Source organism: Polyodon spathula, chromosome 3 (assembly GCF_017654505.1).
Source record: "Polyodon spathula isolate WHYD16114869_AA chromosome 3, ASM1765450v1, whole genome shotgun sequence".
Taxonomy (NCBI): Eukaryota; Metazoa; Chordata; class Actinopteri; order Acipenseriformes; family Polyodontidae; genus Polyodon; species Polyodon spathula.
This window is the reverse complement of record NC_054536.1, coordinates 90,527,110-90,539,073: the sequence shown is the minus strand read 5'-3', so window position 1 is coordinate 90,539,073 and position 11,964 is coordinate 90,527,110. Positions and strand designations below refer to the sequence as shown.

The following is an 11,964-nucleotide window of genomic DNA, read 5'->3' as shown; positions in this document are numbered from 1 at the left end:
CACTAGTTTGTTCAGAGGGTGTTTGTGTTTGCTAACATTTCTATGTAGCTTTTGTAAGAAGTGGCTTGCCTTCAGTCAGAATCAGTGTATTACAAGCATGTTTGTCTGGGATGGGAGATTTTTCAGGTGGCTGATTTATAGATGTTTACAGTGACTCCCTCGTGGAAATGCAGTTTGGAGTTGGCCCAAAGATTGAAGGCAGCAGGTCTGTTGCCGAGGAAGTTTCGATGTTGGAAATGTGTGTTTGTTTTGAATTTACCTGATTTTTCACTGGACGTGGAGGGCTCCGTAGAGTTTTCTTTATCAGGTACACACTGGAGAATTGTGGAGATTTGTTGATGTGTGACAGGTATTAATGAGTGCATGTTTCCCATATCACATATCTCTTGCAATGAGCCCACTGAAAAAAATTGCTCACCAGTTATATACATTGTGGCAAGGTGGGAGGGTGGAGAGAAAAGTGTGTGTGTGTGTGTGTGTGTGTGTGCACAGGTGTGAGTGGTGGTTGGCAGGGAAAAAGGGATCCCACCTTAACGAGTCCTTGCATGAAATGTGGCTGAGGCACAATTGGGTAATTGCTTATCAATTAAGCCTCAGCCACAGGGTGTAAAGCAGGCATTTGTTCTCAGTATGGGGTGGACTACCAGGGAGCTGGGCACAGAAAGAAGTGCTATGTAAAGAGATGTGATAAGAAGAAAACCAGTGAATGCTTTGCCCAGCCTGGTTAAAATAAAGAGAGACGGTTTTGTTGGGAAAACAGTTTAGCCGACCCAGCCCTTTAGTTTAGGGAAACCAAGTTTAACTTTGCACTCGTGGAAAGAGTTAGGATTTTAGTTTCATTATTTATTTTGTTTTGTGAATAATAAAATTGCTCAGAAAAAAAAGCGCTAAAATACAGTTCTCTATCTGGGTCACATATTTGAAGGGTGCAAACCCAACCTTGGCCGAACGCCTTTGCTATGATAGATAGATCGATCTCCTTAAAGAATTCCCCTTACTAAGAAGACCTTATTGTATACATCAAGTTGTGCATTCATATTATCAAATACATTACAGAATACCTAAATTTAATAAGATATTGCTTTTTTTGTTTTTCATATTTAAAACAGAGCAGTTTTTCATCAGTTACCATTAAGCCCTATATTGCTTCACAGCTTTTTCAGAAGAATCTGTTTAGTAGTGTTCATATCACACCCACATGTCCTAGAAAGATTGTAGCTTGAGGTGTGGGGTTATAGGATGGAAAACCTTTTTTCGCCAGTAAGGTTGAAATTCAGTGTTGGTTGTCCTATACTGTACATGTTCTATTAAATCCTGGAATGCTTTACAATGGAACTCCTATTCCTATCCATGTAATACTATACATGAAAGAGAGCAAAATGTTAAAGTCTTATTTATTTATTTATTTATTTATTTATTTATTTATTGTCTCCAGGGTTTTTAAGCTTTACCAAAGTAAATGTAGTATTGCAGAAGATAATGTATTTTGCTTTTATCTCGCTTTTACATGTTGTAGGCAATATCATTTGGTACGTTTTTAAGATGAGAAATGCATCCTGATTCTTATTAATTTCCCTTCACTGAAATAAGACATTATATTGGAAGTACTGGTCAATCATTATCTGTTTCACTTCCTGCCTCACATCAGTATCCAAGCATTTTTGACATCTTTGATTTGTAGAAGTGAATTGATGTGAATGCAATGTGACAGAATTGGTTTGTTATTAAGAGATAAAATCCCATCTCACAAAGGCTCGTCTGCTGAAGAGACAGAATCACACAAAAGTAATTGTGCAAGTATCATATCTCTTCAATCTTGTTCTTGCTGTTGTTGTTGTTGTTATAGCGCTTTTTATACAAAAGTATTGCAATGCACTGTACAGTGCATAGTAGAAAACAAGAACTAACTACAATACATTTGTATAGCATGTCACACATACAACTGCCACAGTCAGACCATTTAAATAAAATTTAAATAACAGTGTACATATAATAATACAAAAGAAGCAATTTTAAAGCTACATTAAAACTCAGTAAGATAAGAAAGCTATTTTATAAAAGTGCGTTTTTAGTCTTGGTCCCAGCTTCCCTGACAAACGAAAGCAGAGCATTCCATAATTTAGGAGATCTACAAGAAAAAGCCACACCTCCCGTGTTGCTTTTGTTGACCCTAGGAATACATCTTAAAATCAATTCTATACTGCACAGGGAGCCAATGTAAAGATGCCAAAACAGGGGTAATATGTTCACTTTTCCTTGTTTTAGTCAGAATTCTAGCGGTTGAATTCTGAACAAGCTGCAAGCGGGATACCACACGTTTTGGGACACCAGAAAAAAGGTGCATTACAATTCTAGATGAAACAAAGGCATGCATTAGTCTCTGCATCAGATACAGAAATAATTGGTCTAAGTTTGACTATATTTCTCAAATGGTAAAAAGATACTTTAGTAACTTCCCTAATATGAGTCTGAAATGAGAGATCAGGATCAAAGACGACCCCCAAACTCTTAATTTCTAGTTTAAGTTTTGATGAGGGACTGCAAGGGTCGAGCTCATGTAGTCCTACATTTCCTTTTAGTTGGTTCAGTGGTCCCGCTAACGTAACCTCGGTTTTATCTGAATTTAACATTAGAACATTCTGTGACATGTAATGTTGATGTAGATAATGTAGACACCCAGGCAGAAGAAATTCCTGGCTTTAGGGACAAATATAGCTGGGTATCATCAGCATAGCAATGGAAGTTCACCCCATGTCTGCGAATAATGTCACGGTACCATATATAATGAAAACAGCAAGGGACCTAGAATGGAGCCCTGTGGAACACCACAGACAACTTCTGATAATACAAACTGAAACCTATCAGAAAGATAAGATTGGAACCTGGATAGGACAAAGCCAGACAGTCCTTCTGTGCTTTCAAGACGATTCAGTAGGATGGAATGATCTACAGTATCAAAGGCAGCACTTTAATTTTGATCTTTTATTTAACATCATGTAACCATCCAGAAGCCATAATACAGTGTATCGTGACAGATTTCGAAATGTCACATGCTTCAAGTTGTCAGTTTTTCTTCTTCTTTCTTTTGTGAGTTTTCCCTATGATGTTTAAACCTTTTTTCTTTCATTATTTTTTATTTATTTTAGATATATTGCGTTAATGAGTTGTGAAGGAATGCTAATCAAAATCACTGAATGATGGACATCTACAGCAGCATAGCTTATTGACAGATCTCCAAGGTAGAAGAAAACTAACGTGGTGACGTGCATTTCAAAAATAATCCAATAAATTCATCCAGATTGTGGCAATTGTTAATGTTTTGTTTGTTTATTTTTTGTTATCAAGAAATACTACCCATCATGTCCCTTAACCCTAAAAATAAAGGGAATTTGCTCACGTAAATGTTGGCAACTAATGTCGTACAGCTATGGCCAAATAACAATGTAACATTAACATTTTGAATTACGTATCAGTTTGTAGTTTTCCATATTCTTAACAAAAAACTGACAAATTGAACAATATGGGATTTCAAAATCTATAATGAAATACTGTACTGTGGCTTCCAGTTGATTACATAATGTTAAATAAAAGATCAAAATTATATTCATATCCATCCATCCATTATCATTCCGATTCTCCTGGTGTGGGTCGCGGCATTTTGTTCATATAGTTTTTATAAATGGTCTAAAATTCTAAGTGATGGGGGAGGGAGAGGTGTTAGAGTTTGTGGATATCAAAGTTTTTAGAAGAGAAGAAAGGCAAAGTCGCCGGAAGAGATAGGTAGAACAGTAATAACTTATCAAGGGTCTAAGACCAAAACTTTACAACCGTTTTGCCCCTACCCTGTCTAACCTCCGCACACTCGTAAACCGTTTCCCCTCCTAGGTCCCCCTCATTGTCACCCTGCAACAACTTCTCTTCAATTCCGATCGGTTCTCACATGTTCAATCCAGCTTTATCTCTCCGACCACTCCTTCCTGCCCCCTCCCATTACCCGCCTCAGTCCTAGTCTCTTTCACCCCACAACCTTCTCTCGTCTCCAATGCGTCTCAGAAAATTCTATCCCCTCCCTCAAACCACTCGTATTCGCCTACACTCCCCCTCTCTCCTGGGTCCAGGGGTCTCACCACAGACTAAACTTTTATCATTAGTCCTTTTTCCTACTCCGCTGTTCTATCCAACCTAGATCTCTCTCCCACTCCCCGTCGTCCAACCCCCTCATCGAGGAGGGGGAGGGTTGAGGAGGGAGGAGAAGATAGAGAATAGTTTCCAGGGGTGGTTGGTGGAGGATTTGATTATAGATTGGAAACGGGAGCATTTAGCAGAGGAGAGAGTAGAGGTGAAGGAGGACAGGAGGGTGCGGTAGAGGTCTAGGACTGCAGGAAGGTTTGGTTCTCTTCTATTTCTTTTCAGCAGAGCGCAGTTTGGTTTCTTGCTGTGTGGAGCACAGAGGAGAGCTAGTGTTGGGGAGGGGAGGGGACAGAGGGAGGAGGTGAAGGAGGAGAAGAGGGTGGAGGTAGCAGAGTCTACAGAGAGTTGGGAGTCGATAGGAGGGAGGTGAGAGAGTGGTGGAAGCAAGGACAGAGTGGGGAGAGAGAGCAGAGGTTATGGCAGGAGGTGACAGTGGGGGTAGGTGGAGTTTGGAGAGAGGGGAGAGACAGAAAAAAAGAGATGAAATAGTAATCAGAGAGGTCCAGATAGGTGACAGAGAGGGTGGAGGGGCAGCAGGCCCTGGAGAAGGTGAGGTACAGTTGATAGCCAGCTTTGTTGTAGGAGGGCAGTTGGAGAAAAAAGTTGGAGATGAAGGAATCCAGCAGAGTGGGTGGGGTTGGAGAAATGGATATTAAAACACCTAACAGGACAGTTGAGGTAGACAGAGAGGGGAGGGAGGAGAGGAGACAGTCAAGTTCATCAAGAAAGTGAGTGAGAGGTCCAGTACAGTACATTTAGCAGGAGTTGACAGGGAGAGGTTAGTTGAACAGCTTGAAATTCAAAGGTGTTAACAAAGTGAGGAGAGGTCAGAGGGGAGAGAAAAGTGTAAGGAGGGAGAGAGGAGAAGACCAGTCCTACCTCCTCGTCCAATGAGACGCGGAGTATGGGACAGGATGTAGAGAGAGGACAGGGAAGGAGGAGTTGCAGTGTTATCAGGAGAGAGAGAGGTTTCAGTGAGAGCAAGGAAATCGAGAGAGAGGTGGGAGATGAAAAGAGATGAAATCAGCTTTGTTAGCAGAAGAGTGACAGTTCCAGAGAGAGTGGGAGAGGGGGGACAGGCAGAGGGATGAAGTTAGAGGGGTTAGGGGAACAGCTGTGGAGGGAGGACAGACATAACAGGACAGGTGAGACAGATAGGTACAGTAGTAGTGGGAGCAGGAGCGGTGGGGGGTGGGTACAGACCTGTCTAGTAGTTGGCGTCTGCCAGAGGGCTGCTATGTTCGGATTTTCTCCAACAGCCTCTCCTCGCTGGACTCCCACAGCTAGACTCCCACATCTAAACTCCCGGCTCTTTGGTAGAGAGGCTGATCGGTTGGCTGCCGCTTCATGCTGGTGCACAAATAGGCTAGCTGTCTATTATACAGGTGAATAAAAGCTGTGTGGAAACCAATCTAATTGTAAATGAACCTCTATTCAATTTAATTAAACTCACCTGGTACTAATCACAAACAGTAAATCGCCTAATTAAAACAACACCACCTTTATAATGTTACTTAAATGCAACTTATTTTAATTACTTGATGCAGGATCACTTACTTATCTTCCTCTGGTTACATGTAGACTGACCAGTAGTAGTACTGATACAGCCCGGTACTGTCTAATCTAATGGCTTTCTCCTGACCTGAGATTCCAGGCACATTGTGTTTGTATAATTTTTTGTTTGCCGGGTGATTTAAGATCGAAGGCTTTGAGATGCAGGCTTCATCTTCTGTACTCAGCTGTATTGTATAAGCAGTATTTAAACACTGTTTTTGCATTTTCTATAACAAGCATCTAGACTTCTGCGTTTTTCATACTTGCAAAATGATTTCTTTTCATGATTTTTAAATAGCAGTAAATCCATAGAGCATTGTTTTAAGAGGGAATGTTTTGTCCCTGTGGTATTGTGCTAATCCACATACTATGTTAACATTATATCAAAACCCATACATCTCAAAGATTTATATGCCTTATTAAAGTGCATTCTGTTGTCCTTAAATTTAAGCTGTGTGTTTGCAGGATTTAACATCATCTCAGGAAAAATTTTGAACAATCACTACTTTATTACAAAAGACCTACTACATTTAGAGGTAGCAGGTACAGTGATACTAAATGAATGTTTTTAGTTACTGTTAGAGAAAATCCTGAAAGGTTTAGAAGATATGTGCAATGTTACCGTTTCTGTGTCCTATGTTATCCATATCTCAGTGTTATATTTTTAAACATATTGACAACCACGTTTTAAATTACACATTTTCATTCATAAATCAAATGGGCAATTAATTTACTCTGGAGTGTTCACCAGAAGAAACAAATTCTATTGTAGTGCCAGCATTGGTGCAGGAGGAAGCATGAACTGGACACACTGAGATGTTTAGAAGAAAAAAAATCTCTCTCCTGGCGAAAGTTCCTGAGTAAAAGTTGAAAAAGTAATTCCCTAGTTTATTTACCTTTTATGCAAAAATTTAAAAAAAGAAAGTACACATATATATATATATATATATATATATATATATATATATATATATATATATATATATATATATATAATTTTTTTTTTTTTCTAATCAGAATCAAGCAATGCCAGTACATGATTTACCAGAGATACCCACCAGATTGTGCTGCCAGTGAATTATTCATCTTTGTCTCACCACTCTGGAATGTTCTGAATGTCAGTGGTTTAAACATAGCAGCAGCCATTTAGATTGAAAGAAAAGCATCTGGGAGCCCTGCCATTCCAGTTGAAATCTCCAAGAGCTGGTTGTGTTTCGTCCTTTATTGCTGAACTGCTTCCTTATCCCATGACTTCAGCTTTTAGAAGAGAGTACATTGAACTAATTGTAATCCCTTTTGAACATTTTTTTTTTAAATAAGTCCATGTAATTTAAAATATGTACTTCATTTGCATTATGTGGAGTTGCAATATCTGATCATAAACAATGCTCTCAATCGCTCAATATCCAAGTATGCCTCAATGATCAGGCCCTGTGGAGACTGACATCTTGGACCATTACCATTCATTCAGGGGCTGGGAATAATAGCAGAACAACCAGTTGTAATGCTGTTGGGCTTTACTGATCATGGTGTGGACTACAACAGCCATTCACTTGTCATAACATGAATACAAGCTAGGGAAGTAATCATTTTAAAATATTCAATACCTTGAAGGATGTCTTTATTTCTGTTATGGTGCATACTGTTTACAATACTCCCTTGTTTCACAACAAATTTAAGTTAATTCACAGTGGACAGGAAATTGCACACATACTGTACTATAATCTACACAGGGTCTTCACAAATTCACGGCCCTTAATATTTCATGTTTTGATGAGCCAAGAGAATAAAAAGGTGTGCAGTTGGACAACCTGTAATACGGTTGTCCAGCTGCTCATACAGAATGACCTTTTGGCATTTAGTCAGGGTCGTTCAGCTTCACCCTGGTGCATTCCCATGTCCTGATTGAGTTTTTATAGTTGTTCCAGTACACTGGGATGTTTCTTTTATACACATTTAAGTCATAGATATGATAGACTACATTTATATGTCATCAAGTGCACTCTGTTGGTCAACCACGTCACCTTTAAGAGTCTCCTGCAATAAAATTAATGAAGTTCATATGTCTCAGTAAAAGCATCCCGTTTTTTTTATTATGTCATTATAAAATAAATCGGTATAATATTTCCCTAATTTAAGCATCCCCTAATACTTTTGTAAGTCTGTTGACTCCTCTTTAGCTGCTGGTATCACATCACTATTTGTTTTGTGTCTTTAAAGCACGGATAATGTAATAACCCATGTTTTAGTTTGTCTATTGACCTTGACCTCCTATGCATATGGCTGCCTGGAAACGATATTGGTGGTTTTCTCAATACCATGATGGATTAAAATTAGCTGCCTGTCACATTTACATACTGTATACAGTATCTAGAGAAACTCTACTTCAATTGTGATGAAATTTGTGTGGTGCATTCTTTAGCATTGGTTTGGGATTCTCAGTGGGGGTTCTATATGGAGAGACATCTGTCTTTGAGTGTGTATGTATATCAAAGTACATACGGGAAATGAAGTACTTTGTCATGATCCTGACCACTCTACATTTGTAGTTACAGTTGTGGCAGGGGATGTTTATCCTGAGCACTGACAATATTTAATGTGAGTAAACTAATTCTGGATAACAGATTACATTTATGGTTAGAAGTTTAACTCGGTTTAATTTAGATTTTATTACGTGGCTTAAATGAACTGTAGTTAAATCTTAACTGCATATGTGATTTAAGAAAAAACAGGAACAAATGGAAAGCTTTTCTCCTGTACACACACACATATATATATCTTGAGAAAATACCAATGATTTTCAAGTGGCCCTGGAAGATCTCATTTCTCAGACTAGTTTTAGTTATGTTAACAGTGTCTGTCCGATCAGAACGTCTCATTTCTATCTCCGATGCTGCATGAAGGGATAATAATAGCACGTTTATCCTGCAGAGGAGAAGCATGTAAATAGTCTGCTTCTTTGCAGAGTCCTTCCAGATTTTTTTGGTATGATTGCCATAGAAACCACATTATGATCTTCATTACCATCTGGCTGGTTTGATAGGTTTTGTTGCATAGTTGAGCACTATTCTGGGAATAGTGTAGAATGAATTACCCATACAACAAAGATCTTAATTAATCTTGAGGGTGACAGTAGGTCCATCTTTTAAGAAAATACTATATAATGCTAGGTAATAAGGTGGCTGCACAAACAACCAAATGTGTCCCACTGTCAAATAATACTGACTGTGCAAATTAAAAACTAATTGAAGACATGCCAGATGATGGAGGTTTGCAGCTGAGAACTGCTTTACTCCTCAAATTTATTGTGAAGCATTATGCATTTTTGTAGGTACTGTAACTTTACTGTTTTAAAACTGCTGCATTTGATTGATACAGTGATTATGTTGTATTTATGTTGTTGAACTTTGAAGGGAATAGTATTAGGTTAGGTTTACGTCATTTACCCTACAGCAGGAAATTGTTTTGTGTAACCATAGAGATGCATTGGAAGCACATTTTTTGTTCACATGAAAATGGGACATCCTGAATTTTGAGGGGGATATAAAGGGTGTTTAAAAGTCCCCCCCCACCCCCACCCCCTCCGTAGTTGTACCTATGCCTGTGTCTAAATTAGCCATATTAAACAAAACTATATTACTGTTATGATAAACACCTCACTATTTGCAATATTGTTTTAAAGCAGCTGTATATTATGATTTTAGTAATCACACTTGGTTATTATATTTGTCCCTACTAGGGAAGAAATAGTCCCGAACCGACATTGTAATGCAATTTCAAACCGAACGATACCGACAAAAGATAAATCCAAAACTAAACTGAAATATTTAAATGAAAGACATTGGTAGTCTTAGCACAAAGCTGACAGCATTTCCAGGAGCTCATTGTGTACTTTTCTACATGTAGACGGGTCCTATTAAAATCTCGTAATCATTTTAACATAGTAACATAAATCAAAAGTTCTGACAAGACCTGCCTGATTGATTCTATCAGCCTTCAGCAGGAATAACTGTGGCTTCACACTTAGTCTGGGTGCTCAGATGTCTAGGGCTGTTTGCTTTTACTTTTGTTAATGAAATGTGCTGGTGCTACTACTGATACGCAGAAACTCATTTGCATAGACTACCTTAAACCTTTTAAATTTGTGTTTATGCATCCTAAGAAGTGTAAAGATGAAGCTGGAGGTTTTTGAGTTTTCTGTTAAGACAGTTTCATTTACCGGGCATGTGTTGAAATTAGTTTTGTTTGTCTGATTATGTTGTTACTGTATTCTATCAGCATGCTGTTTGAATTGAAGTCTGAGGGCCAGAGAGTCATATGTATTATAGTAATGGGTTATAGTAAACCAACATACCAATTGAGGACTTTGCGCATGCTTCTGGGGGGTGGATGGCAGCAGGCCGGAGTTCAAGCTTTAGTTTTCTGCTGACATAAATCTGTATGTTGTAGTTCTACGTAGTTGTATAATACATTCGTATGATGCAATACTTCTGTATTTGCCACAGTTCCAATTTTATTTTTTTGTAAATAAATAAAAACAACGTGTGTAATAATGGTGTGTCTCTTTCCCTAGGCTGCAGAAATTCTGTCTGTTTTTTTTTGGTTTTAAACTTTCTTTTTTGATTTTACCAAAAATGGATTGCATGTCAAAAACAGCTGAAGATTTGATTTAAATAAAAAAAAAAAACTGAAACAATTCAACTGGTTTCATTTCCTAGCCTCTCCCATTTGTGTCACACTTGCATTTTTTCATAAATCTGGAAAACTGATGTTCATTGATTACACTTGGTATTAAATTTATTTTGCCTACATTGTTGAGAGTATTACATTGTGTCAGTCCATGACATCAGTTGTCCTTCTCTGTGTCACACTTACATTTTTACAAAAGTCAGGAAAACTGCGTATTAAATGTAGATGTAACTTTATTTAGCAGAAGTTATTGAATCTGTCAGATTGTGGGGCTATATGGTGGTGTTTTTCTGTCTATATACCTGAACCTTATTTTCTTACCTCTGGGTCTTGCATACCACTTATCCAATTTTGAATAAACTTTTCTTTTCATATTTTTTATTCTGTTGTCGATCTGTTTCACGATCATCAGCTTTTTCGCTATACTGATTTAATAGATGTAAATGCATTCCACTGTGTTGCAACTGTTTTGATTTGGATTACCAGTTTAGTTTGCATCACTGTAAATGATTCAGCAAACTTTTTTTTTTTTTTTTTTTTTTTTTTTTAATCCTTAGATGAAGATCTTCCTAATCCTCCTCAGAAACAGACAGAGAAGGTGAGCAAACGCAGTGGCAGCAACCTGACAGGTAATTCAATATACTCTTTACTTTTCCTCTCCAATAAGCTAACTATTTTCTCTTTGCCAGAAACCATCCTGTATTTAAAATCCTCTTAATCTGTGCTGTCAGGCCATTTGAACTGTGTATTTTAGGGGCAAAAAGAAGATCTCCACATGGTTTAGGGTACAAAGAATCCACTTGAGAGGGCTTTACAGAGTAAGCCAATTTATATAAGATATTCTTTGCTGAACTACTTTGTAATGACTCAATTAGCTTTCATTTCTGCACAAAGGAGATTTAGCTGCATAAATTAGGTAATCATCATCGGGAAAGCGTCAGTAACAAAGGACAGTTTCTAAATACAACACACAGTCTCTGTCACACCTATAAGAATATAATATAGACATCTCTGTATACTTTGTGGTTGAGCGGAACAGACTTCTGCCACTCAGTCTGACGGCGGACAAGTAGCTACCCAAGGGACTGGCAACGTAGACGTCTCTGAAAAGGTCAACTTGACAGAGGCTCTGACAATCGACCCACAGCTCTGTCTGCTTTGATAAAAATCAGATAAGCTTAAGACCACTAATTGATCTGCAGCCTGTTTAAATGTTGGCCATGCATATCTTCATTGCATGTGATTAGCACGAAAAGCAAATGAAGACAAAGGCGAGAGATGCCTGGAAAGAAAAAAGGCTGGTGACCGCAGGATTAAACTGGAACAGGAATATAGCTTCACAGGAAAGTGAGAAAAGTAAACATTCTCCTATCTGCATCTACCTGCCTGGCAACTGGCCTGTGCTACATTTATCAGCAACAGAAATCATGTAGTTGTGTCCTAGGACTAACTGGCTCTGGTGCTTTTCATTTTCAAGCTTTTTAAAAACAAGATACTGCATTTCACCAGCTCAAGGACACACCACTTTCA

General features: G+C 38.3%; 1 long non-coding RNA gene across 2 annotated transcripts in view; it reads left to right on the top strand.

Moving 5' to 3' along the window:
* The first annotated feature begins 206 nt into the window (after positions 1-206).
* The window catches only part of LOC121313623, a 69,732-nt gene continuing 57,974 nt past the window's right edge, over positions 207-11,964 (top strand). For both annotated transcript variants that reach the window (XR_005950018.1, XR_005950017.1), the window contains exons 1-2: positions 207-307; positions 10,992-11,063. This is a non-coding gene — a long non-coding RNA (uncharacterized LOC121313623). The remainder of the gene's footprint in view (positions 308-10,991; positions 11,064-11,964) is intronic.